The sequence below is a fragment of the Phoenix dactylifera genome, chromosome 16 (genome assembly GCF_051530095.1).
Source record: "Phoenix dactylifera cultivar Ajwa chromosome 16, Ajwa_hap1_PhDact_Kaust_v1.1, whole genome shotgun sequence".
Lineage (NCBI taxonomy): Eukaryota > Viridiplantae > Streptophyta > Magnoliopsida > Arecales > Arecaceae > Phoenix > Phoenix dactylifera.
The window spans coordinates 3267041-3292930 of NC_143205.1; the positions used below are offsets into that span (position 1 = coordinate 3267041).

The 25890-nt window shown below is 39.3% G+C and overlaps 1 protein-coding gene across 2 annotated transcripts in view; it reads right to left on the reverse strand.

Moving 5' to 3' along the window:
- Positions 1-25890, reverse strand: part of LOC103697272 (MATE efflux family protein) — a 70294-nt gene that overhangs the window by 20056 nt on the left and 24348 nt on the right. The gene's annotated exons all lie outside the window — the stretch shown is intronic.

Below are 25890 nucleotides of genomic sequence, written 5' to 3' on the forward strand. Positions count from 1 at the left end.
CACTGAAGAGCTATTCACTTATTCTTCATACTTATTGACTCTGCAATCCATGGAATGCCCATGATCAAACAAATTAGCATGGATGTTGCTGCCAACATACCCAAGTCAGGTTGTATACTCTAATATGCAACATTCACCAAACATAATTCAACACTTCCCATCATAGCTTTTCATGTCACCCTTTTTCAACCCTACATCCAAAATTTTTGCTCCTATATTGAGCAAGACCATCCTGTAGATTCAATAGACCTTGCTTCATACCACAGCCATACCTGAAACCAACCATAAATATTCCATGTGAACATGCATTGCTATAAATTACTAACCAGGTTGAAATCCATTCAATGCAAGATTGTCAATTTCTCTCACACACTTCCAGGGTTTGTCTGAACATTAATCAGCATTCTAAGTTTCTAACCCTTAGACTCAATCCAAAGCCCAAGCAACACCATCATTCACCTTCATCATGTGATATAACCTCTCAAATCTTTTTTTGCATAACATGATACAATCATGTTGACATAACATCCATTCAAGTTGCTCCAAAATCATTTGGTACAGACATTTTCAATACCCTCAATTTCACCTCTACCATTTTATCACATTAGCCCTTGTGATAACCCAATCATATAAGACAAATTTATATAAGCACAAAAGATTGGAATATGAACACTTCTATTGGTGCTTTAAGCTCTAAATAGCATTATAATAGTTGATATGCCTTGGAGACTAACGTATGAGACTTTTCTTACCTAATTTTTGAGTTACCAATTTTTGGGTTTTTTAAAAGAATTTATGGACCTTCAAAATTTGATAAATGTTTTAGTATTTAAAAGTTAAAACATAATTATGCCACCAAATTTATTTTTCATTGAAGCTTTCTAGCAAATGTTCCATCTAGTTTTATGATAATAGATGATATGCCTTGGAGACTAATGTATGAGACTTTTCTTACTTGAGTTACCAATTTTTGGGTTTTTTAAAAGAATTTATGAACCTTCAAAAATTGATAAATGTTTTAGTATTTAAAAATTAAAACATAATTACGCCGCCTTATTTAATTTTCGTTGAAGCTTTCTAGCAAATGTTCCATCTAGCATTTTTGAAATTCTTTCAAATGTAAAACTAACATCACACTTGAAAAAATATATCGAACTCTACCTAGGTGGTATTTTGGCCTAATTGGAATTTTTGATAAGGATATTTGGGGACCCCTAGCTAGGTGCTATATGCAGCCTCAATCAAATTGTTGATAAGAACTTTCAGACCCTTTGCCAAGTGGGATATGTGAACCTCAAGGATGTAAGTAGTAGTTTACTTATGAAGGTATATGTCCCCATATTTGCATCAACAAAGAAGATTTACGTAGCCTCAAGGGTAATAATTAACTCTTTTTTTAAGAAATATGAATTGTGTGAGTCAATTAAGAACTTCTTACTATGTGCTTTGTTCTTTTCGTAGTACTTCAATCTTCAATTAGGAAATTTTAGTTTCGATTTTTTCTACATCATTTCACTGAACCTTCATTTGGACATTCCTATGAATTTGATTTGTACAATGATTTGAACATGTCATAAACACCATTTATTTTCAATTGAAACTTAATTCCAAATTCCAGGGTAAAATTGTTTATAAATCTACATAGGCCACTACCATCATCATGAAACCTTTTGGAGTAATTGGTGAGAGTTGAACTAAATTTCTGGAGGTGCATCCTCAGGATCTGGGGATCATTGAGGTACCACTAACAATAGTTCTTTTTATGACTTTGAAAGTACAATATTATGTACAATAATTCTGTTGAATAGTTGTCGAAGAATTATAGGTTGTAGTATGATTTTTGTTGCTGTTGAGCGCGAGCCAATCCCAGTAGAAAGATGAAGAGATGGCTAGAGAAATTTGAGTCTCCGTTGTTCCAGTTGGGGAGGGTCAGCGAGCATCCCTTGCAGGTTTGCGAAAGTAGGCTAATCGACACTGTGTCCAACCTGAAACAAGAAAAAGTCCACTTGCCATAAAGTATCCGGCGAGAGACTCTCTGATGCTTAAGTCAAGCAAAGATCTTAAGGAAACAGGAGAGTTTTGGGAGAGAGAAAAAGAGAGAGAGAGAGAGAGAAAGAGAGAGAAAGGAGATAGATCAAGCGTCTCCTCTTCCTCCTCAGCTTACCCTCGGGTCCTTTAGGGTAGACATATTTATAGAGGGAGCCTAGTAGAATCTGTTAGAGATTTGTTCCAAGTGTACCAGTTTTCTGTTAGGCTGGTTACAAAATATCAGTCTTCTGTTGAGTTGGTTAAGATGTACTGACCCCTCATTGGGTCAATTGGGAGGTATCAACCTTCTATTAGGCCAATTAAGACTGTTGGCGTGCAACGACTTTCTGTTGGATCAGTTGAGATCGTTATGCCGTTGAACGTTTCGGAAGAGGTGGACCATGTGGCAAGCCTTGAATGATTAGTTCCAGTTTGGGTCGGTTGGAGCTCGCTTGGTGGACAGGGGATAGTCTTTCATTGGTCGGCTCTTGCCCTAGTGTAACAGTTGCCCCCCACTGATTCACCATTTTGAATTGAACTGTTGGTTCTGATAACATAAGCCATGAGATCTAATCTATTAGGGACAAGCTACTGAGCTGATGACCTAAGCTGTTAAGTTGCTAAGACTTTGAATTGAGTTGTTGAGCTGATGAGTTTATAGATTGAGCTATTGAGCTGGCTTGATGAGCTAAGCAGACCTTTAAGTTTTGAGTTATTACTAGAGCATTCTAGAAAGCTCTAGTCTATAGTTCGCCGTCTCGATGCTTGACCCTGTACCAATACCATCCTATTACAATATCGGTACACCGAGTATCGGTACGGTACGAGATGGCGTACCGGTTTGGTACCGATATGGTACAGTACGTCCAGTATGATATGGTACCGACCGATACGACAAACTTTGCTCTAGTTGTTTTATTTATTATTTGGCATTCGATGAGCTTCCCCAAACATTATCGTTGCTAGCGGGAGATTTGAAGTAATGATTAAATGTTTGGAAGCAATGATCCAAGGGATTGCCCAAGGTTGTTGTAGGGGATATTGACACATGGCATAAGATCTATCGAGCATATGAATAATCGGATTAATTTGATCCCTCCAGGTTCCTATATAAGTCAATGCGCCTGCTGGTGGAATTATTTTTAAACTTAAAATCATTGAAAAAATTTAAAAAATATTTATCATTAATTTAAACTTAAAAAATATTAAAAAAAGAGCATGCTGCTTCGGAAAGGGCGCACCATTGCGTATTGTGTCGGTACGGTACTGTAACACTACCACACCAAATCGGCTACCTACCAGTATGGATCTTGGTATTGCTTCAGCAGACCTTGATTCCCACTCTTTCAACCAACCTTTCTTTTTTCCTTCACAGAGAATATAACAAGTTTTTATTTGGCAAGTGGTGGAAAACACTACCATCTAACTATTTTTGCGTGTTTTTGTTCTAGCTTTTTCCATTTGGATTGGTGTCATTGTCCTCACTAGATGCATGAGTGTTTGGATATTAAAGATCTTTTGTTTTAGTGTTCTAAAACAATAAGTTAATCCTATTTGAGTAGATCATTCAGCTGCACTTTCTTCCATGATCAATACACTCAAAATGATGATCTCCAACCTTGCTATGACTGGTAGTTGTCTACAGGCAATGTTGTATGAAAGGCTTTTGAGATCACAAGGATAGAAAGTGAAAAAATGGCAATGAAAGAAAAGGTTCCATGTGCAGAAACCCTTATATCTGAAATGAAGAAATCAAAGGCAGTGAGATCCCACGAAGCAAAATAAATTAAGAATTAGACCACTGTACCTTCAACCAGGTCCAAATAGCCTGGTTCCCATGGTCAAGACCCATAAATGGAATATGACAGAAATGTCGGGTTACCCCCGCATGCGTTGCGACGATCACAGCGGAAAGACACACGCAGGGTTCGTTCATCTCATGAATGTTCTAGGGAACGTAGATTTCAAAAATTTTCTAGAGTTCTCTAACTCAGATTTATGAAATCTAAAAGGAAGATTAAAATTAAAGACTAGATTAATTTCAGATCTACCACAATTTCTAATTGTATAGAATTTATAAAGATTTAATCTTTACCTTTGAGCGGGTAGAACTTTACCGTTATCTGATTATCATAGAATTTTTGGTTTGCTCGAAGCCGCACAAGCGTCCGGCCTCTACAGGTATTCACACGAGGTACAGATCGCTCCAAGATCTCACCGAGGTGCTAGCTCCCTTGCAGAGATCACCTTTGATGCCTGAATTCCTCTCCCTTTAATCAACTCCTTAATTACTTTGAGAGGAAGGAGGAGGAAGAAGATGAAGAAGACACCTCTTCTTCTATCTTTGCTCACGCCAGGGATGGAGGAGGGAGGGTGGCCGGCTACAAGGAGGCTTCAATGCTTCATGCCAGGGCCCTTTAAATAGGCAGCTCATGCCTATACAAACAAGGAATAATTTCAAGAATCAAGCACTCCTTAATTCATCCCTCTAAAATCAGCTACACCCCTTACTTAATTCTATCACAACACTTACTTAAAAGTGATTGGAAAGAATCCAAGGGACATGCTCATGCCATGTGGCAATCCGCATGAACAAGGAGGAGGAGGGGCGGATCCTCCTCTTGGCATGTGGACCATGAAAGGAAAGGAGGGGCGGACGCCCCTCCTTTCTTTGTGCGTGTGAGAAAGAGGAGGGGCGTCCACCCCTCCCTCTTTCCTTCTTTGCTCCACACGCATAGAGGAAGGGATCTTTCCCTTCCTTCCGTGAATGAGTCTCCTAATCCAATTAGAAATTACATGGTCCCACTTGATCAATTGAATTCTAATCCAATTAGAACCCAATGTGTCCTCCAAATTGATTTATGTGAATCCTAATCCAATTAGGATCCAAATTGGACTTCATGAATTAAGTTCCTTATCTAATAAAGAGTTCTAATTAATTAGGCCTTCCCATCCTTATCCAATAAGGTTAAGCCTAATTTAATTAGGTCCAATTAAATTGCAATCCAATTGCAAATCCTTCTTCTTTGATTCACTAACTCTAATTGTTAATTAAATTGAAAATCAAGATCAATTGCGATCCTAAATCGCTCTCCAACCATCGAAACGATCAAAACCTCTAATGTGTGTGACCCCGTAGGCTCTATTCTGACTGATAGTGAGATATATTATGATCTCTATCATAATATCATCGAAACTCCTTTCAATGGGTTGAAATGATTTCAACTCTACTCTTAGAATTCACTGATCACCAAGTGCATGCCTTCGAGTCTCACAATCCACTAATGACACCTAGCAGCATATAGTGACAACCCAGCAGAACAGAATGGATGAACCTCTAGATGCAGTTAGCGTATGATACAGTACCTCTATCATGGATCCCGACATGTCGGAGGTTATGGATAACTCGTCAAACCCTATCGTCTGTCTTATGTCAAATTTATTTGACTCAAGTTCGAAATTGGAAAACTCTTTTTCTTAAACTGCCCTGGCCAAGGTCTTTCAAACTTAGTCTCATAAATCACATAGGATCATTCCTAATCTATCAAGGTCGATAGATCCCATCTTGATGCAACCCTAATCCGATAGTAAACCTACTGTAGCCAATCTGCACCACAAGAATCCTTAGGGCCCATGTTTATGTGCTCGTCAAACTACAGCAACCTCACCGTGATTAGCTGAGGCATCGCAGATCTAAGTACTAGTCATACTACTGCAACATCAAGTAAGTCACTGACGAGTGGATAGACATCCAGATGACTTTTTGCTTTGGTCACGCTCAGTACCCTTATTCTCTAACAAGCACTTGCACAATCACCCCAGTGTCCCCACACTGTGGACTTAAGACTCGTCCATCAAGAAAAGTGATCTGTGCACTAATCTCATCGGATCGATCACCGTCCTTCGTGATGATCCATCGATCAGGAGTTATTCAGGAATTAACTATTAATTACACATGCTTTAAATTTTCAACTCTTGAGAATATGTATTATCATCTTATTAATTTCTAGGACAATTCATGCACACATAATAACATGAATGAACAAAATGCCTGATTTTATTAATTAATAAAATATCAAGTACAAATTTCATGCTTCCAGAACAATTACAATGCGTCTGCCAAATTGGCTTCTAGGGCATACTCCTAACAATCTCTTACTTGCACTAAAGTCAATCAAACATACATCTAAGCCCCATCTTCTCAAGATGTACTTCTGTCTTTTGCTGACTCAACTGTAGTAAATGGGTATGCCACGTTATTTGTGGACTCTACTCTCTACACCTCTACATACTTCTTTTCTAGGTAGTCGCGTATCAAATGATATCGCCGCTCTATATGCTTAGACTTCTGGTGAGACCTCGGCTCCTTAGCCAATGCTATGGTGCCATTATTATCGCAGTAGAGTGTGATGGCATATGATGACATCACGCCTAACTCTTCAACAAACTTTTTGTACCAGAATGCTTCTTTTGCAGCTTCAAAGGTGGCAATGTACTCAGCTTCTATGGTAGAATCTGCAATAATTAGTTGTTTGGAACTCTTCCAATTTACCGAACCAGCATTGCACAAGAACACATACCCTGATGTAGACTTTCTATCATCAATGTCAGTCATAAAGTCTGAATCTGTGTATCCTTCTACCTTTAATTCTGATCCTCCTCCAAAGAACAAGAACATATTCTTAGTTCTTCTCAAGTACTTAAGAATGTTCTTCACAGCTGTCCAGCGCTTTTCGCCTGGATTCGACTGATATCTGCTCGTAACACTCACAGCATGTGCTATATCAAGTCATGTACATAGCACGGCATACATGAGGCTCCCTATAGCCGAAACATAAGGGATCTTGCTCATGCGTTGAATCTCTTCAGATGTGCTGGAGGCAAGGTTCGCCATACCGGTACCGAATCTCGTACCGGTGCCGCACTAGTATAGGCGTACCGAGTGTCGGTACGGTACGGTATGCGGTACGCCAGGCGTACCGATATTGGTGTACCGATACCGGTACCCATCGGTACGGGTACGGTACGCTCGGTACCGACCGGTACCGATCGGTACAGCGAACCTTGGTTGGAGCACATCTTCTTGGAAAGATGAATCCAGAGGCAACAATCCTCTTTTAGAATTTTCCATGCTAAACCTCTTCAGCACTTCCTTTATGTACATTTTCTATAACAGGTCAAGCATCCTTTTAGATCTATCTCTATAGACCTTAATTCCCAAAATGTAGGATGCTTCCCCAAGGTATTTCATTGAGAATTCCTTAGACAACCATACCTTGACCGAAATAAGCATGAGAATATCATTCCCAATTAGGAGGATATCATCTACGTACAATACGAGGAATACAATAACCCTCCCACTAAATTTCTTATAAACACATGGTTCCTTTTCGTTCTTGATGAAATCAAACGATTTGATTACATCGTTGAAACGAGTGTTCCAACTCCGAGATGCTTGCTTTAGTCCATAAATGGACCTTTGCAGTTTGCAGACCTTGTGATCACTATCACTGAAAGTGAAACCTAAAGGCTGGTCCATATAGATATCTTCTTGAAGATATCTATTTAGAAAAGCAGTTTTCACATCCATCTGCCATATCTCATAATCATGATATGCTGCAATGGCAAGCAATGTTCAAATGGACTTCAGCATGGCTACAGGTGAAAAGATTTTCCGATAGTCAATGCCTTCGCGCTAACCATAACCTTTCGCCACTAGCCTTGCCTTATAGGTCTCTACCTGGCCATCCGAACTTAATTTCCTCTTGTAGATCCATTTACATCCAATAGGTACTATACCTTCTGGTGGATCTACTAAGGTCCAAACTTGGTTGGTATGTATAGAGTCCATCTCTGACTTCATCGCTTCCAACCATTTCTCGGAATCGATATCTAACATCGCCTCGTTGTAGGTATTGGGACCCTTAGAATGATCCCTATTTCCCATAAGGAACACTTTCCCTACTTCCCCTGTAAGCATACCTAAGTATCTTTCAGGAGGATAGAAAATCCTACTAGATCTACGAGGTGGAGGAGGTTCTACGTGTATTGGCTCAATATGAATAGGTTCTATAGGCACAGTGGCTCGTTGCTCTTTAGAGACTTTCTCTTCGAGCTCAATTTTTCTCTCAATGCCTTTATCAAGGATAAATTGTTTTTCCAAAAAGACAGCATATCGGCTCACAAACACTTTGTGATCCTCTAGGACGTAAAAATTGTATCCTAACAACTCCTTAGGATATCCTATAAAACGAGCACTAACTGTCCTAACCTCTAACTTGTCCGCCTGTTGCCGCTTGACGTGGGCCGGACATCCCCAAATCTTGAGATGACCAAGACTTGATTTCTTACCATGCTATATCTCATACGGTGTGGTAGGAACAGACTTAGAGCGAACTCTATTCAATATATAAATTGTTGAAAGTAGGACATCTTCCCAAAGGAATAAGGGTAAGTCAGTGAAGCTTATCATGGATCTGACCATATCCAATAGGGTCTGATTCCTCTTCTCTGACACTCCGTTGAGCTGAGATGTACCAGGAGGAGTCCATTGTGAAACTATACCATTTTTTTTAAGATAATCACGTAAGGATGATAGTGGTATTTTGATGATTAACTCAACCATTGAAGGAATATCTAATTAAATTTTACAAGGTAATATGATACATCATTACTAAGTTCGTCACTCTCGGTACATAAGTAGAATGAGATCAAGATGTATTTCAATGATTAATAATAAGATAAAATTTGCTTGAAGAATGATAGTGAATTCTAAATTCTAATTCGGCAAAGTTTCAAGTAAAACGTACTCTCAAGGAGATGATAGTAATTTTCGTTGTTAAGAGTATATAGCACCACCATGACATATATTCAAAATTGCTTGAAGAATATTTCATTGATTATATGGATAAATCTAACACTAAGTTGCAGCAAAGTGTGGAATAAGTCGACCCCAAGATTGGTGGAGTCGACCCCGGCACATCAAGGAACCATCTGGCATACTTCTGCAAAAATGGCACGGATGAACAGTACTTGGGTCGACCCAAGTAAAGACTGAGTCGACCCCATCTTCAAGCCTCAAGAAAACAGTTCTCTGGAATCCCTGAGAGGGTCGACCCAAATGGAATTTGAGTCGACCCAACCTTGAGTCGACCCCAACTGAACATGAGTCGACCCAAAGGCTATGTCATTCAAAAATCGGTTCTCTGGAATCCCTGAGAGGGTCGACCCAAGTGGAAATTGAGTCGACCCAACTGATCCTTGAGTCGACCCAAATGAAGGAAGGCTGAAATACAAGGTTCTGTGTTTCCTGAGAGGGTCGACCCCAATGTTGCATGAGTCGACCCAAGTGAAAGTTGGATCGACCCCAGTGAAAGTTAAGTCAACCCCAAGTCTGATGAACAGTGGGTTGAGTCGACCCCAGAAAAGTTTGGGTCGACCCAAGCACGGGCAGAAGCATAACAGCTAGTTCTGCAGAAGTACTTTTTGTCCTCCCAACAGCAAGTAATGGCTAGTTTTTCAAATCTGACCAATGGGAGGTGTCCAAAGAAATGCTAGAGAGTCTTCTACAGTGCCTCCACAAGGTGAGACACGTGTAGAGCCTCCTCCTCCCTCCCCTTCCGTCCAACTTGCAAAATATGCGGAAAGACCGGTTACCACGGGAAGAAGGATCCACTCCGAGTTCTTGGATCAGGAAGGATTCCGGTTGGGTGATTGGATCCGAAGGCAAGGATGGGAGTATCTTTGCTCCCTAGATGTGGTGATCTACCCTGGATTGGTTCGTGAGTTCTATGCCTTCCTGAAAGTTGGAATGGGAGGGCTTATATCTGAAGTCTGAGGAGTAAGGGTTAGGGTTTCAGAAGAAAGCTTGAGTGAGTTGCTTCATCTCCCCTGGGGGAAGGAGCTACGCCAGAAAAACATGAAAACAAGTTGAGAGCTCTACAATTGATCCTTGAGAACGATGATTTCGACTATTCCGAAAATGTAATAGCAAGCTCTCTTTCAGCTGAGATGAGGTTGTTGCACAACTTCATAGGTCGGATTTTATTTCCGAAGAGTGAAAGATTTGATCTCATTTCTGAGCGAGACTTAGTCATTATGAAGCACATTATTCAGGACATTCCCCTGAACCTCCCAGGTATGATGATCAGACAGATGAAAAAGGTTATATGCAATTCGAAAGTCTCCTTGCCCTATGGTATGATACTCACCCTGGTCTTCTGACAGCATGACATATCAGTAGAGGGAGAGATCTCCAGGCATCTACTATTTACTGACACGTACACTGCACGATCCCTTATTCGCATGGGTTATGAGAAGGTGAACGGGCAGTGGGTGCGTGCAGGAGCTAGGATACATGCACCAGAGGGTGATGCACCAGAGATTGGAGACCCCATCCCTGAGGATGAGGAGCCTGCGGATCATCCTACAGCACCTTCAGAGGCTGGACCTTCGTCATCCACACCTACGGGATGTACAGAGGAGTTTTGGAGTAGGATGACTGAGCTTGTATCAGCTCACGTGAGGACTCTCTGATGGGATATGGAGCAGGATGGATAGCATGACTGCTGAGATTAGCGATCTCAGAGAGCAGGTAGAAGCATTACGGAGAGAGAGAGGCTCATGGTCCATCTGTGCCCCGAGCAGCTGAGTTAGAGGTATCGGCACAGAGTCATCCAGCTCAGCGAGGTCCACGCTAGACTCAGTCCTATCAGGCTCGACCTCCCCTCGCTACTTATACTAGGAGGATGAGGACTAGATCACAGCCATTAGATACCCCCTAGGCTGATGTTAGCACCTTGATTAGTGCCTAGGATTTATCTAGTTCTCATATGTATTTTGTGTTGATCATGTACTTTGCACTTTGATTGAAAAACATTGTATTTTTGGTGTTAATATACTACAATGTTCCATGTTTGATCAGTAAAATCTGAATGTTTATTATTTACTATGTCTACTTATCTATTGCCATGCACCTATTTGATGATAACAAAAAGGGGGAGAAGTAAGGAAAGAAATAAGTTGATAAACAAGATTGAAAATGATAATAGGAAAGATTATACACTTAAGGGGGAGTAATATGTAACAATGAAAAGGTTAAAGTCTCAAATTGAAATCAAATTTCAGAATTTGGCACGTACTTCTCATACCTCGATACATAATCTGAAACTCTTGTTTTATCTCAAATTTTTGAAGTTTCATCTTTAACCAAATATAAAAGAAAGGGGGAGTAAATCAAAAAGATTAAATTGGCAATATTTGGATGAAAAAGGGGGAGACTTCACTCTCAAATTTGAAAAGCTGAAATTCAGCAACTTGAGCTCTTCTAAAACCGGATTTTAACTTAAGTAACAATCTGCTCATACTCAATATTTTGTAATCATCAAAAAGGGAGAGATTGAGGATGATAGTGGTATTTTGATGATTAACTCAACCATTGAAGGAATATCTAATTAAATTTTACAAGGTAATATGATACATCATTACTAAGTTCGTCACTCTCGGTACATAAGTAGAATGAGATCAAGATGTATTTCAATGATTAATAATAAGATAAAATTTGCTTGAAGAATGATAGTGAATTCTAAATTTTAATTCGGCAAAGTTTCAAGTAAAACGTACTCTCAAGAAAATGATAGTAATTTTCATTGTTAAAAGTATATAGCACCACCATGACATATATTCAAAATTGCTTGAAGAATATTTCATTGATTATATGGATGAATCTAACCCTAAGTTGCAGCAAAGTGTGGAATGAGTCGACCCCAAAATTGGTGGAGTCGACCCCGGCACATCAAGGAACCATCTGGCACACTTCTGCAAAAATGGCACGGATGAACAGTACTTGGGTCGACCCAAGTAAAGGCTGAGTCGACCCCATCTTCAAGCCTCAAGAAAACAGTTCTCTGGAATCCCTGAGAGGGTCGACCCAAATGGAATTTGAGTCGACCCAACCTTGAGTCGACCCCAACTGAACATGAGTCGACCCAAAGGCTATGTCATTCAAAAATCGATTCTCTGGAATCCCTGAGAGGGTCGACCCAAGTGGAAATTGAGTCGACCCAACTGATCCTTGAGTCGACTCAAAAAGAGTTGAGTCGACCCAAGTGAAGGAAGGTTGAAACACAAGGTTCTGTGTTTCCTGAGAGGGTTGACCCCAATGTTGCATGAGTCGACCCAAGTGAAAGTTGGGTCGACCCTAGTGAAAGTTGAATCGACCCCAAGTCTGATGAACAGTGGGTTGAGTCGACCCCAGGAAAGTTTGGGTCGACCCAAGCATGGGCAGAAGCATAACGGCTAATTCTGCAGAAGTACTTTTTGTCCTCCCAACAGCAAGTAACGGCTAGTTTTTGAAATCTGACCAATGAGGGGTGTCCAATGGATGAGGAAAACAATTTAAAGGAACACTATTCATCAGAGAAAACATCCTTTTGCAAAATATCAAAAAGCTTACACAAGAAAGACAAGAGCCCTAACTTTCTTCATCCAAGTGCTTCACTCAAGAGTCAAAAGAAAGTGGTTGAGCAGATTCCAAGGGACATTAAGAGCTCCATCCACCCTTGAAGAGTGAAGCATTCTTGACAAATAAGAGAGAAGTCTCATCAAGCGATAACTATATTCTAAACTCTTCTTTGTAGCTTATAATTGTTATATTTGCTCATCTAGGAGTTTCAATCTTCTTCTCTTTTAATCACCTTGTAAAGGTTTGTTGGTGAGCCCGTAAAACTAACGGTGTAGGTTTATTGGTGAACCCGTAAAACCAATTGTGAAGGTTCGTTGGTGAGCCCGTAAAACCAACATAGGTTTATTAGTGAACCTATAAAACCAATTGTGAAGGTTCGTTGGTGAGCCCGTAAAACCAACATAGGTTTTTGGTGATCCCGGAAAACCAAAGTGTAAAGGTTTTTGGATTGTGAGCCCGAAAAACAATCCAACTGTAATCTGCGGGATTATAGTGAATTTCCAAGGGATCGCTTGGGGAGTGGACGTAGGTGCTTAGGAGAGCACCGAACCACTATACTTCTTGTGTGTTTGCATTGTGTATTGGTTTTAACTTCACTCACTTATCGATTGACTAAATTAAGATAGTAAAAATTTAGAGAAACCAATTCACCCCCCTCTCTTGGCTTGTCACCTTGGGCAACAAGTGGTATCAGAGCAAGGTGCTCACATAGTATTGTTGATCTCACAATCAAGAGACAAAGATCATGACAACCCAAGTAGGATGTTCTATGAGTGAGGGGCAATCCACAAATAGACCTCTATTTAATGGCTCAAATTACACATACTGAAAAGCTAGGATAAGGATATTCATTCAAGCTCTAAACTATGAATTGTGGAATATCATAACTAGAGGACCACACACACCCACAATTAGTATAGAGGGCACACTCATTCCCAAACCAAAAATGGATTGGAATGAGAAGAACTTCATGGCTGAATGGAGTGAAAGTGAAGAGTCAAGTTCGGAAGAGGAAGATCCACAAGAGACGGCCCAAATCTGTCATATGGCCAATGACGATGAGGTAGATTCTGAACTTGAATGTGATTTTACTGTTGAAGAATTACATGATGCATTTTTAGAACTCATGGAAGAATACAAAAAATTAATCAATAAAAATAAAGTTTTAAAAGATGAAAATCAATCTCTTATCAAAAATAAGCTGAAAATATCTAATGACTATGAAACATTAAGTAGGAGATTCATAAATGAAACTAAGAATTTAATTGCTGAAAATATCAAGCTAAAAGAAGATGCAGAAAAATACAAATCCTTAGTGGACAAGTTTACACTTAGTTTAACTAAACTAAATATGATTCTTGATAGTCAAAAGGCAGTATATGATAAGGCTGGTTTGGAATATAAAACAAATAGGAAACAAAAATACTTAAAGAACATATTTGTGAAAGCCAAAAATGAAAATATAATTTGTCATTGCTGCAATAAATTAGGACATAAAGCATATGAATGTAACTATAGAAAGTCTAGCTACAACAAATTGAGTAATAATTACAAGCGTAAATATAAGAAAGTTTGGGTTCCAAAAGGAACATCAAGTACTAACCCTAAAGGACCCAACTTAGTTTGGGTACCTAAAGCATACTCTTGATCTTGATTGCAGGGGTGTCTTGCAGCTAATAAGATGGATAAACGATGGTATCTAGATAGCAGCTGTTCAAGAAACATGATAGGTGACGTAGAACAATTTGTCACCTTGGAATCTAAGAAGAGTGGAGTAGTAACCTATGGAGACAATGGAAAAGAATTTATCATTGGAAAGGGTAAAATTTTTATTACTCCATCTACCTTTATAGAAAATGTCTTATTAGTTAATGATTTGAAACATAACCTACTTAGCATAAGTCAATTTTGTAATAAAGGTAAAGATAACAGCATCGTACTTGTAGGGCAAAGGCAAAGAAATATTTACATGGTAGATCTTCATTAATTAGGCAAGAAAAATGGATTATGTTTAATTACTAATGAAGAAAAAAAAAAAGAAACAAGTTGGCTTTGGCATCGTAGACTAGGACATACTAGTATGGACTTAATATCAAAACTAGTCAAGAAGGAATTAATAAAAGATATGCCAAAATTGATCTTTGAAAAGGACAAAATCTGTGGACCATGCTCATTAGGTAAGAAAACAAAATCATCCTTCAAATCAAAGAATGTAGTATCAACCACTAGGCCTTTTGAACTCATACACATGGATCTATTTGGACCCACTAGAACCGCAAGTCTAGAAGGGAAGAAGTATGGACTAGTTATAGTAGATAATTTTTCAAAATATACATGGGTTTCATTTCTTGCATATAAGAATGAAGCATTTTCAGCATTCTTAAAATATTATAAGAATATCATAACTGAAAAGAAGCTCGCCTTAATAGCAATTCGAAGTGATCATGGAACTGAATTTGAAAATCAACACTTTGAAGAATTTTGTAATGAAAATTATATCTCACATCAATTTTCAGCACCTAGAACGCCTCAACAAAATGGGGTTGTTGAAAGAAAAAATAGGACCTTGGCAGAAATGGCACGCACAATGTTGTGCGAGTCAAGTCTTCCAAAGTACTTTTGGGCTGAAGCTATAAGTACTGCTTGCCATATTCTAAATCGGATTTTAATACGACCTATAACCAAGAAAACTCCTTATGAACTTTGGAAGAATAAGAAACCAACTGCTAAATATCTTAAAGTATTTGGATGTAGATGTTTCATTTTAAATAATGGCAAGGAGGATCTAAGTAAATTTGATGCCAAGTCAGATGAAGGTATCTTCTTAGGATACTCTACATCTAGCAGGGCATATAGAGTATTCAACAAAAGAACTCTTGTAGTTGAAGAGTCAGTTAATATCATTTTTGATGAGTCTGATAGTGAGTCTCCTAGGAGAGAAAATATTCTTGATGATGATGCAGGAATTATTGACTTTGAAAAATTGAATCTTGATGACGTGCTAAATCAAGAGATGGAAAATGATTGTGTGCCACCACAATCTCAAGACTTGGCAAAGGAATGGAGGTATGCATATGGACACCCTAAAGACTTAATCATTGGTGATCCATCTCAAGGGGTAAGAACTCGATCCTCTCTTAGAAATTTAAATGATTATCTTGCTTTTGTTTCACAATTGGAACCTAAGACTTATGAAGAATTTTAAATCAATTCAAAAGAAGTAATGTATGGACATTAACTGAAAGACCAAAGCATAACTCTGTAATTGGAACAAAATGGATCTTCAGAAATAAATTAGATGAAAATGGAGTAGTCATAAGAAATAAAGCTAGACTTGTAGCTAAGGGATACAATCAAGAAGAAAAGATAGATTTTGAGAAAACATTTGCTCCCGTGGCTAGATTAGAAGTAATTAGATTACTTCTAGCTTTTGCATGTTTCATGGATTTCAAATTGTATCAAATGGATGTAAAAAGTGCCTTCTTAAACGGTTTTATAGAGGAAGAAGTATATGTAGAGCAACCTCCTAGTTTTGAGAATCATGAATTGCCAAATCATGTGTTTAGATTACATAAGGCATTATATGGATTAAAACAAGCACCTAGGGCTTGGTATGATCGACTAAGCAAATTTCTACTGAATAATGATTTCAGTAAAGAAAATGTAGATAAAACATTTTTTCTGAAAAGAAAAGACAAAAATCTGCTAGTGGTACAAATATATGTAGATGACATAATCTTTGGTGCCACAGATGATAATCTTTGCAAAGAGTTTGCTAATTTAATGCAAGGAGAATTCGAGATGAGTTTGATGGGAGAACTAAACTTCTTTCTCGGATTACAAATCAAGCAAACTAAGGAAGGTATCTTCATTCATCAAACTAAATACACAAAGAAAATATTAAAGAAGTTTGGGAATGAAAATCACAATGGAAATAGGCACCCCAATGAATCCCACTAATAAACTAGACAAAGATGAAAAAATGGAAAAGTATAGATATGAAGCTTTATAGAGGCTTAATTGAATCCTTGCTTTACCTTACTGCTAGTAGGCCAGACATAGTGTTTAGTGTGGAAATTTGTGCCAGATACCAATCAGATCCTAAGGAGTCACATCTAAGTGCTGTTAAAAAATCCTTAGACATTTGAGAGGAACTGCAAACATAGGATTATGGTACTCGAGAGACTCATGTCTAGATTTGCTTGCATATTCTGATGCAGATTTTGCTGGTTGCAAATTAGATAGGAAGAGCACTAGTGAAACATGTCAATTTTTAGGAAATAACTTAGTATCTTGGTTTAGCAAAAAGCAGAATTCAGTAGCATTGTCAACAGCTGAAGCAAGGTTCGCTGTACCGGTCGGTACTAGCCGGTACCGAGCGTACCGTACCCGTACCGATGGGTACCGGTATCGGTATACCAATGTCGGTACGGTCGGTACCGAGCGTACGGTACCGTACCGACACTCGGTACGCCTATACTAGTGCGGCACCGGTACGGGGTTCGGTACCGGTACGGCGAACCTAGGCTGAAGCCGAATATATAGCTGCCGGCAGTTGCTGTGCTCAAGTACTTTGGCTCAAGCAACAACTAGAGGACTATGGAATTAAACTAGATAACATTCCTATAAAGTGTGATAACACTAGTGCCATTAACCTTACCAAGAATCCAGTTCAGCACTCTAAAGCCAAACATATTAAAATAAGGTATCATTTTATTAGAGATCATGTTCAAAATGGAAATATATGTATTGAGCATGTGTGTACCGAGAAACAATTGACTGACATATTCACAAAACCTTTGAGTGAAGACAGGTTTTGCATGCTTAGGAGGGAATTAGGTATATGTGATCCCTTTGATTCAGGAGATATAAGAAGGAGCAAGTAGTCTCATGATACTCTCCTCCCATTTCGAAAAACCCATGAAACATTAGTCAAACTAGTCATCTATAGATTCCTTACTCATGTATCATTGTCCCAGTAAGAATTTGTAAGGATTGGAGGAAAGAAAGAATTTTAAAAAGAAAAGGAAGAGAAAGAAAATTTTCTGAACTAGGGTCGACCCAAACCAGAATGAGGTCGACCCAACGATGGGATCCCACTTTTAAAAGGGGGACCCGTGAGCGACATTAGGGCACTGTTTCATCTTGTCCTCTTCCTAAAATCCTATTTCCCACTCTCCAATCTCTTCCAATCATCTCCAAACAGTAGAAGGAAGTTTCCCCAAGCCGTTAGATCAAGATCTTGAAGGAATGGGACCCAAGCGAGCCATAGCCAAGCGATCCAGGAGAGTTTCACGGACCACCCGTGTTGAAAGAAATGCTAGAGAGTCTTCTACAGTGCCTCCACAAGGTGAGACATGTGTAGAGCCTCCTCCTCCCTCCCCTTCCGTCCAACTTGCAAAATATGCGGGGAGACCGGTTACCACGGGAAGAAGGATCCACTCCGAGTTCTTGGATCAAGAAGGATTCCGGTTGGATGATTGGATCCGAAGGCAAGGATGGGAGTATCTTTGCTCCCTAGATGTGGTGATCTACCCTGGATTGGTTCGTGAGTTCTATGCCTTCCTGAAAGTTGGAATGGGAGGGCTTATATCTGAAGTCTGAGGAGTAAGGGTTAGGGTTTCAGAAGAAAACTTGAGTGAGTTGCTTCATCTCCCCTGCGAAGAAGCTACACCGAAAAAACCTGAAAACAAGTTGAGAGCTCTACAATTGATCCTTGAGAACGATGATTTCGACTATTCCGAAAATGTGATAGCAAGCTCTCTTTCAGCTGAGATGAGGTTGTTGCACAACTTCATAGGTCGGATTTTATTTCCGAAGAGTGGGAGATTTGATCTCATTTCTGAGCGAGACTTGGTCATTATGGAGCACATTATTCAGGACATTTCCCTGAACCTCCCAGGTATGATGATCAGACAGATGAAAAAGGTTATATGCAATTCGAGAGTCTCCTTGCCCTATGGTATGATACTCACCCTGGTCTTTCGACAGCATGACATATCAGTAGAGGGAGAGATCTCCAGGCATCTACTATTTACTGACATGTACACTACACGATCCCTTATTCGCATGGGTTATGAGAAGGTGAACGGGCAGTGGGTGCGTGCAGGAGCTGGGATACATGCACCAGAGGGTGATGCACCAGAGATTGGAGACCCCATCCCTGAGGATGAGGAGCCTGCGGATCATCCTACAGCACCTTCAGAGGCTGGACCTTCGTCATCCACACCTACGGGATGTACAGAGGAGTTTTAGAGTAGGATGACTGAGCTTGTATCAGCTCAGGTGAGGACTCTCTCTGATGGGATATGGAGCAGGATGGATAGCATGACTGCTGAGATTAGCGATCTCAGAGAGCAGGTAGAAGCATTACGGAGAGAGAGGCTCATGGTCCATCTGTGCCCCGAGCAGCTGAGTCAGAGGTATCGGCACAGAGTCATCCAGCTCAGCGAGGTCCACGCCAAACTCAGTCCTATCAGGCTCGACCTCCCCTCGCTACTTATGCTAGGAGGATGAGGACTAGATCACAGCCATTAGATACCCCCTAGGCTGATGTTAGCACCTTGATTAGTGCCTAGGATTTATCTAGTTCTCATATGTATTTTGTGTTGATCATGTACATTGCACTTTGTTGAAAAACATTGTATTTTTGGTGTTAATATACTACAATGTTCCATGTTTGATCAGTAAAATCTGAATGTTTATTATTTACTATGTCTACTTATCTATTGCCATGCACCTATTTGATGATAACAAAAAGAGGAAGAAGTAAGGAAAGAAATAAGTTGATAAACAAAATTGAAAATGATAATAGGAAAGATTATACACTTAAGGCGGAGTAATATGTAACAATGAAAAAGTTAAAGTCTCAAATTGAAATCAAATTTCAGAATTTGGCACGTACTTCTCATACCTCGATACATAATCTGAGACTTTTGTTTTATCTCAAATTTTTGAAGTTTCATCTTTAACCAAATATAAAAGAAGGGGGAGTAAATCAAAAAGATTAAATTGGCAATATTTGGATGAAAAAGGAGGAGACTTCACTCTCAAATTTGAAAAGCTGAAATTCAGCAACTTGAGCTCTTCTAAAAACGGATTTTAACTTAAGTAACAATCTGCTCATACTCAATATTTTGTAATCATCAAAAAGGAGGAGATTGAGGATAATAGTTGTATTTTTATAATTAACTCAACCATTGAAGGAATATCTAATTAAATTTTACAAGGTAATATGATACATCATTACTAAGTTCGTCACTCTCGGTACATAAGTAGAATGAGATCAAGATGTATTTCAATGATTAATAATAAGATAAAATTTGCTTGAAGAATGATAGTGAATTCTAAATTTTAATTCGGCAAAGTTTCAAGTAAAACGTACTCTCAAGAAAATGATAGTAATTTTCATTGTTAAGAGTATATAGCACCACCATGACATATATTCAAAATTGCTTGAAGAATATTTCATTGATTATATGGATGAATCTAACCCTAAGTTACAGCAAAGTGTGGAATGAGTCGACCCTAAGATTGGTGGAGTCGACCCCGGCACATCAAGGAACCATCTGGCACACTTCTGCAAAAATGGCACGGATGAACAGTACTTGGGTCGACCCAAGTAAAGGCTGAGTCGACCCCATCTTCAAGCCTCAAGAAAACAGTTCTCTGGAATCCCTGAGAGGGTCGACCCAAATGAAATTTGAGTCGACCCAACCTTGAGTCGACCCCAACTGAACATGAGTCGACCCAAAGGCTATGTCATTCAAAAATCGGTTCTCTGGAATCCCTGAAAGGGTCGACCCAAGTGAAAATTGAGTCGACCCAACTGATCCTTGAGTCGACCCAAAAAGAGTTGAGTCGACCCAAGTGAAGGAAGGCTGAAACACAAGGTTCTGTGTTTTCTGAGAGGGTTGACCCCAATGTTGCATGAGTCGACCCAAGTGAAAGTTGGGTCGACCCCAGTGAAAGTTGAATCGACCCCAAGTCTGATGAACAGTGGGTTGAGTCGACCCCAGGAAAGTTTGGGTCGACCCAAGCACGGGCAGAAGCATAACGGCTAGTTCTGCAGAAGTACTTTTTGTCCTTCCAACAGCAAGTAACGGCTAGTTTTTGAAATCTGACCAATGAGGGGTGTCCAATGGATGAGGAAAACAATTTAAAGGGACACTATTCATCAGAGAAAACATCCTTTTGCAAAATATCAAAGCTTACACAAGAAAGACAAGAGCCCTAACTTTCTTCATCCAAGTGCTTCACTCAAGAGTCAAAAGAAAGTGGTTGAGCAGATTCCAAGAGACATTAAGAGCTCCATCCACCCTTGAAGAGTGAAGCATTCTTGACAAAGAAGAGAAAAGTCTCATCAAGCGATAACTATATTCTAAACTCTTCTTTGTAGCTTATAATTGTTATATTTGCTCATCTAGGAGTTTCAATCTTCTTCTCTTTTAATCACCTCGTAAAGGTTTGTTGGTGAGCCCGTAAAACCAACGGTGTAGGTTTATTGGTGAACCCGTAAAACCAATTGTGAAGGTTCGTTGGTGAGCCCGTAAAACCAACATAAGTTTATTAGTGAACCTGTAAAACCAATTGTGAAGGTTCGTTGGTGAGCCCGTAAAACCAACATAGGTTTTTGGTGATCCCGGAAAACCAAAGTGTAAAGGTTTTTGGATTGTGAGCCCGAAAAACAATCCAACTGTAATCTGCGGGATTATAGTGAATTTCCAAGAGATCGCTTGGGGAGTGGACGTAGGTGCTTAGGAGAGCACCGAACCACTATACTTCTTGTGTGTTTGCATTGTGTATTGGTTTTAACTTCACTCACTTATTGATTGACTAAATTAAGATAGTAAAAATTTAGAGAAACCAATTCACCCCCCCTCTTGGCTTGTCACCTTGGGCAACATCACGGAATTCTCCACTAAGGTATTCGCCTCCTCGATCTGATCGAGAAACCTTAATAAGTTTTTCTGTTTGTTTTTCTACATCATATCTGAACTCTTTGAACTTTTCAAAAGCTTCAGACTTGTATCTCATAAGATACACATACCCATACCGAGAACAATCATCGGTAAATGTTATGAAGAATAACCACTCCTAGCTTGCACATCGAATGGGCCACACACATCAGTGTGTACTAGGGTAAGTATTTCAGTGGACCTCTCCCCGTGTCCTACAAAGGGTAATTTGGCCATTTTTTCTTGAAGGCAGAATTCACAAATCGGATATGACTCGAAAGTCAATGAGCCTAGAAGCCCATGTTTCTCCAATTTGTTTATTCTGTCTTCTCCTATATGACCAAGCCTGAGGTGCCACAAATACTTTTGATTTATCTCATTATCTCATCTCTAGATCTTTTTGATCCTATGGTACTCACTGTTTGCTCAGATACATACACAGACACATCCAAATGTAAGTGATAGAGCCTGTCAATCATAAAACTACATGCAACCATTTTATTTCTCAAATAACCGGAATAGTAGTATTTATTGAAATTGAATTCAAAATCTTCTTGTGCTAGACAAGATACAGAAATCAAGTTTCTGCTAGCAGCAGGTATATAATAACAGTCCCTAAGTATCAAACTAAATTCAGATGGCAATCACAGAGGGTACGTGCCCACAGCAATAGCAGCAACTCTTGCTCCATTGCCAACCCGGAGGGTTACCGCACCTTCCGTAAGCCTTCTACTTTCCTTTAGACCCTGCATAGTAGTGCACAAGTGAGCACTAGAACCAGAATTTATAACCCAATTGAAAATAGAAGAAACTGTTAGATTAGTTTCAATAATGAGCATATCTGACATCCCTTCAGAAGGCGCGTCACATTTCTTGCTCTTTATACTCCCCATGTAGATTGGACAGTTCCTCTTCCAATGGTCGTCTTCGTTGCAATGAAAACACTTTCCCTTGTCTGCGGCCTTTTTCTTTGGAACTTCCTTTTTTGGCTTCTTCTCGGTTTTCTGCTTCTTTGCAAACTTCTTCTTCTTCTAGGTAGACTTTCTCTTGGAAGTAGAAGTCAACTCGGCAGCGAGAACTGTGCCCCTTGAACTCTTCAAGGCTCCCTCAGTTATTACGAACGTCTTTAACAATTCAAATTTGGTGCATTCAATCTTGTTCATGTGGTAGTTTACTATAAACCGTCCATATGAAGAAGGGATTGCAGGATCAAATCGGTTTGCAATTTCCTGTGCATGTTCATGCTTAGCTTCTCAAGCTCCTCCAAGTCCTTTATCATGGTCAGACCATGATCATGGACAAAGCGCATCTTGGCCTTGAAGAGCCTCTTAGACACTTCAAACCGAGCTGTGCGGCTCTGTTCACCATACAACTCTTGCAGATGATTCAATATGTCCCTGGCAGTTCTCATGCTCTCATGCTGGCATTGTAGTTCATCGGACATGGATGCCAAAATATAGCACCTAACTTTATTGTCATCATCCATCCACCTAGCATGCGTCTCATGCTGCTCAGCATTCGAACGATTTGGTAATACTGGGGCGTCATGGTCCAGTACATACCCTAAGTTCTCACAACTTAAGACAATTTTCAAGTTGCGGAGCCAATCCTTATTATTGGGTCCGGTCAATCAGTTGTTCTCAAGGATGCGGGTCAAGGGATTAAATGCTGACATTTTTATCTGCAGAGAGTAAAGATTCTAGTTAGAGTTTTGTATTTGAATTTGAATTTGAATTTCTATTTGTTTTAGAAACTTTTAAAACAAAATATCTCCTACTATTTTCTCGAATCTCCTACACTCCTTTAGTAGAGAAACGAAAATCTGCGACTCTAGGTTTCAAGTAGGGTGCTACGGTCCCACCAATTTACATGCCACCTCACCTAACAGTTATTGGTGACACATAAACGATGAGTGTACAACTCTTTGTACAATGATTTATAAGCAAGTTATAGCCTACTTGGTCTCCAAGTCATAAGGGCCTCACCTAACAGTTATTGGTCATGTTCCTTAGTTAAGTCAGACCCACCATAATTCCTGCAGAAGTAAAGTCGTCATTGGGTCCTCACCTAACAGTTATTTGTTTCCAACCCCATCTTTACCCCTACAACATCTCATGTTAATAGAGAGGTCCAGCCCCTCGATGCAATTTGCCCACTGTGTCCAGCCGAGACAAATTAACACCAAAAAGATCTTAGCAACTCTACTATGGTGGAAGACCTATAGACTTAATATTAGGTAATCTGGTCTTAGTGATTCCAACTTTGAGCTATTCATAGGAGGTAATCGATCAATTGGCTAGGTAAGCAGGTGGGAGGCTCTCCTTACTCAGAGAGTAAGGTCCTAATTAAGTAACCACCTTTAATGTTTTTCTAGACATCAATTAGATCAATTAATCAAATATGGCTAGCTCAATATATCGTTCACTCTTGACTAATTCAGGAGGTTTCAAGTCTCGAATAGAATTTACATCTTATGTAAATATAAAACTGCTTTCATATGTTTATGCGTTTACATCTTATGTAAATGTCATATTGTTCAAGTTTACATCCTATGTGAATATGAAACCCTTTGCATATGTGTTTACATCTTATGTAAATTGCATATTAGTTTAGGTTTACATCTTATGTAAATGTCCTAAGCTATTTGGGTTTTTATTCACATCTAATGTAAAGATTGCTTAACATATATATATCTCATACCTATATCAATTTCCTTTTAAGCATTAGCCTAAACAAAATCTTTCTTTAATTATCATGAATCCATGATTTGATCATATCTTATGCATATCATGCATATATCAATTTCCTTTTAAGCATAGGCATAAATAGAAATTTATCTTTTTGATCATGAATCTTTGATTGAATCTTATCACAGGCTTCTTATGTAATTTCAGATCTGAAAATTTTAATTAAATATGATATCAACAGAAATTCTGATCATGCAAGATATGATTTTAATTATTGCAATCTGATTGTAATTAAAATTAATCGTGCAAGATCTAGATTTTTAAACAAAAAATCTGCATGCTGAAATCTGAAATTTCAGCACGCAGAAATTTCAGCAAGCATATGAAATTTTCAGATCTTAATTAAATTTTAATCAACCTATCAATTTTAATCTAAATCCCATAAACGCGGCTCTAATACCACTGTCGGGTTACCCCCGCACGCGTTGCAATGATTGCAGCGGAAAGACGTGCGGGGTTCGTTCATCTCATGAACGTTCTAGGAAACATAAATTTCAAAAATTTTCTAAAGTTCTCTAACTTAGATTTATGAAATCTAAAAGAAAGATTAAAATTAAAGACTAGATTAATTTCAGATCTACTACAATTCCTAATCGTATAGAATTTATAAAGATTTAATCTTTACCTTTTAGCGGGTAGAACTTCACCACTATCTGATGATCGTGAGATTTTTGGTTCGCTCGAAGCTGCACAAGCGTCCGGCCATTACAGGTATCCACACGAGGTACAGATCGCTCCAAGATCTCACCGAGGTGCTAGCTCCCTTGTAGAGATCATCTATGATGGCTGAATTCCTCTTCCTTTAATTAACTCCTTGATTACTTTAAGAGGAAGGAGGAAGAAGATGAAGAAGACGCCTCTTCTTCTTTCTTTGCTCACGTCAGTGATGGAGGGAGGGTGGCCGGCTGCAAGGAGGCTTCAATGCTTCACGCCAGGGCCCTTTAAATAGGCATATCATGCCCATACAAACAAGAAATAATTTCAAGAATCAATCACTCCTTGATTCATTCCTCGAAAATCAGCTACATCCCTTACTTAATTCTATCACAACCCTTACTTAAAACAATGGCTTGAAACGATTTCAACTCTACTCTTAGGGTTCAATGATCACAAAGTGAATGCCTTCGAGTGTCACAATCAACTAGTGATACCTAGCAGCATATAGTGATAACCCAGCAGAATAGAATGGATGAACCTCTAGGTGTAGTTAGCGTATGATACAGTACCTCTATCATGCATCCCGACATGACGGAGGTTATGGATAACTCGTCAAACCCCATCGTCTGTCTTATGTCAAATTTATTTGACTCAAGTTCGAAATTGAAAAACTCTTTTTCCTAAACTGTCCTGGCCAAGGTCTTTCGAACTTAGTCTCATAAATCACATAGGATCACTCCTAATCTATCAAGATCGATAGATCCCATCTTGATGCAACCCTAATCCGACAGTGAACCTACTGCAGCCAATCTGCACCACAAGAACCCTTAGGGCCCATGTTTATGTCTTCGTCAAACTACAGCAACCTCACGGTGATTAGCTGAGGCATCGCAGGTCTAAGTACTAGTCATACAACTGCAGCATCAAGTAAGTCACTGACGAATGGATAAACATCCAAGTGACTTCTTCCTTTGGTCACGCTCAGTACCCTTGTTCTCCAATAAGCACTTGCACAATCACCCCAGTGTCCCCATACTGT